Consider the following 2,500-nt stretch of genomic DNA (forward strand, 5'->3'; position numbering starts at 1 on the left):
TGTGATCTGAGTTCAAATCTCGGTAGAACCTTTCTAGCTTTGGTGCTGAATTATTCACATGGCCTACCAATAATCTTGTTTCTTTCTGTTTATACGGTGAACAAATGACAGGAAAATCTGAACACTTCAATAATTACTCTATATGGGGTTCTATGGTGTAATGGTTAGCACTCAGGACTCTGAATCCTGCGATCCGAGTTCAAATCTCGGTAGGACCTACCTTGATTTTGCAGTGACATACTCCTCTCCTGTCAACTTTAAAATAGTCTTGTGTGAAAGAAACAAGTGGGTGGGAGTCGATAAGCAGTCTTTGGTAAGCACGAATGGCTAGCCTGCAGGAAATTCTTACTATGAATGCCTAGTACGTTTGTTAATTGAAAACTTTCTGCCCCCCAATGAACTGAAAATAATTAAGATTTTTTTCTCCCTCATCACATCAATCGTGTTGGAAATATGTGCATTTCCAAGTTGTTACATGGTAGGGTAGCCCAGGTGATACCGTTTCGGCCCAGAAAATATTTTCTCTGATTTTCCGGTGAACCAAGGACAGTAAAATCTGAACCCATCACAGACTATTGAGTACAGGTTCTAGTGCTGTAAAGGTTATCACTCAGGACTCTGAATATTGCAATCTGAGTTCAAATCTCGGTAGGACCTACCAATGTGAATTAATCTGCCCTCGTGGAACTTGAATATAGCTGTCCAACGATTGTTGAAAGTATTTGCAATCACGTGAAGGAACGACAGTCCACATTTGCTAATTAAAATGCAGAATTTTTTTTCTGTACAATTCCCAAATGGATTTTCAATATGGTTCTATGGTGCAATGGTTAGCACTCTGGACTTTGAATCCAGTGATCTGAGTTCAAATCTCGGTAGAACCTTTCTAGCTTTGGTGCTGAATTATTCACATGGCCTACCAATAATCTTGTTTCTTTCTGTTTATACGGTGAACAAATGACAGGAAAATCTGAACACTTCAATAATTACTCTATATGGGGTTCTATGGTGTAATGGTTAGCACTCAGGACTCTGAATCCTGCGATCCGAGTTCAAATCTCGGTAGGACCTACCTTGATTTTGCAGTGACATACTCCTCTCCTGTCAACTTGAAAATAGTCTTGTGTGAAAGAAACAAGTGGGTGGGAGTCGATAAGCAGTCTTTGGTAAGCACGAATGGCTAGCCTGCAGGAAATTCTTACTATGAATGCCTAGTACGTTTGTTAATTGAAAACTTTCTGCCCCCCAATGAACTGAAAATATTTAAGATTTTTTTTCTCCCTCATCACATCAATCTTGTTGGAAATATGTGCATTTCCAAGTTGTTACATGGTAGGGTAGCCCAGGTGATACCGTTTCGGCCCAGAAAATAGTTTCTCTGTTTTTCCGGTGAACCAAGGACAGTAAAATCTGAACCCATCACAGACTATTGAGTACAGGGTTCTGTGCTGTAAAGGTTATCACTCAGGACTCTGAATATTGCAATCTGAGTTTAAATCTCGGTAGGACCTACCAAGTGAATTAATCTCCCTCGTGGAACTTGAATATAGCTGTCCAACGATTGTTGAAAGTATTTGCATCACGTGAAGGAACGACAGTCCACATTTGCTAATTAAAATGCAGAATTTTTTTTCTGTACAATTCCCAAATGGATTTTCAATATGGTTCTATGGTGCAATGGTTAGCACTCTGGACTTTGAATCCAGTGATCTGAGTTCAAATCTCGGTAGAACCTTTCTAGCTTTGGTGCTGAATTATTCACATGGCCTACCAATAATCTTGTTTCTTTCTGTTTATACGGTGAACAAATGACAGGAAAATCTGAACACTTCAATAATTACTCTATATGGGGTTCTATGGTGTAATGGTTAGCACTCAGGACTCTGAATCCTGCGATCCGAGTTCAAATCTCGGTAGGACCTACCTTGATTTTGCAGTGACATACTCCTCTCCTGTCAACTTTAAAATAGTCTTGTGTGAAAGAAACAAGTGGGTGGGAGTCGATAAGCAGTCTTTGGTAAGCACGAATGGCTAGCCTGCAGGAAATTCTTACTATGAATGCCTAGTACGTTTGTTAATTGAAAACTTTCTGCCCCCCAATGAAATGAAAATATTTACGATTTTTTTTACTCCCTCATCAAATCAATCTTGTTGGAAATATGTGCATTTCCAAGTTGTTACATGGTAGGGTAGCCCAGGTGATACCGTTTCGGCCCAGAAAATATTTTCTCTGATTTTCCGGTGAACCAAGGACAGTAAAATCTGAACCCATCACAGACTATTGAGTACAGCATTCTATGCTGTAAAGGTTATCACTCAGGACTCTGAAAATTGCAATCTGAGTTCAAATCTCGGTAGGACCTACCATGTGAATTAATCTGCCTCGTGGAACTGGAATATAGTTGTCCAACGATTGTTGAAAGTATTTGCAACACGTGAAGGAACGACAGTCCACATTTGCTAATTAAAATGCAGAATTTTTTTTCTGTACAATTCCCAA

The 2,500-nt window shown here is 39.5% G+C and overlaps 6 non-coding genes across 6 annotated transcripts in view; all 6 read left to right on the forward strand.

The window, feature by feature from the left end:
- Positions 1–31, forward strand: part of trnaq-uug (transfer RNA glutamine (anticodon UUG)) — a 72-nt gene extending 41 nt beyond the window's left edge. Inside the window, exon 1 of the tRNA in view lies at positions 1–31. This exon is cut by the window's left edge and continues 41 nt beyond it. This is a non-coding gene — a tRNA (tRNA-Gln).
- Positions 32–146: 115 nt separating this feature from the next.
- On the forward strand, positions 147–218 carry trnaq-cug (transfer RNA glutamine (anticodon CUG)). The gene has a single exon. It is a non-coding gene; the product is annotated as a tRNA-Gln (tRNA).
- A 594-nt stretch (positions 219–812) lies between these two features.
- On the forward strand, positions 813–884 carry trnaq-uug (transfer RNA glutamine (anticodon UUG)). The gene has a single exon. It is a non-coding gene; the product is annotated as a tRNA-Gln (tRNA).
- A 115-nt stretch (positions 885–999) lies between these two features.
- trnaq-cug (transfer RNA glutamine (anticodon CUG)) lies at positions 1,000–1,071 on the forward strand. The gene has a single exon. It is a non-coding gene; the product is annotated as a tRNA-Gln (tRNA).
- A 592-nt stretch (positions 1,072–1,663) lies between these two features.
- trnaq-uug (transfer RNA glutamine (anticodon UUG)) lies at positions 1,664–1,735 on the forward strand. The gene has a single exon. It is a non-coding gene; the product is annotated as a tRNA-Gln (tRNA).
- Positions 1,736–1,850: 115 nt separating this feature from the next.
- trnaq-cug (transfer RNA glutamine (anticodon CUG)) lies at positions 1,851–1,922 on the forward strand. The gene has a single exon. It is a non-coding gene; the product is annotated as a tRNA-Gln (tRNA).
- Positions 1,923–2,500: the final 578 nt, after the last annotated feature.

The sequence above is a fragment of the Salmo trutta genome, unplaced genomic scaffold (assembly GCF_901001165.1).
Source record: "Salmo trutta unplaced genomic scaffold, fSalTru1.1, whole genome shotgun sequence".
In the NCBI taxonomy this organism is placed as follows: Eukaryota; Metazoa; Chordata; class Actinopteri; order Salmoniformes; family Salmonidae; genus Salmo; species Salmo trutta.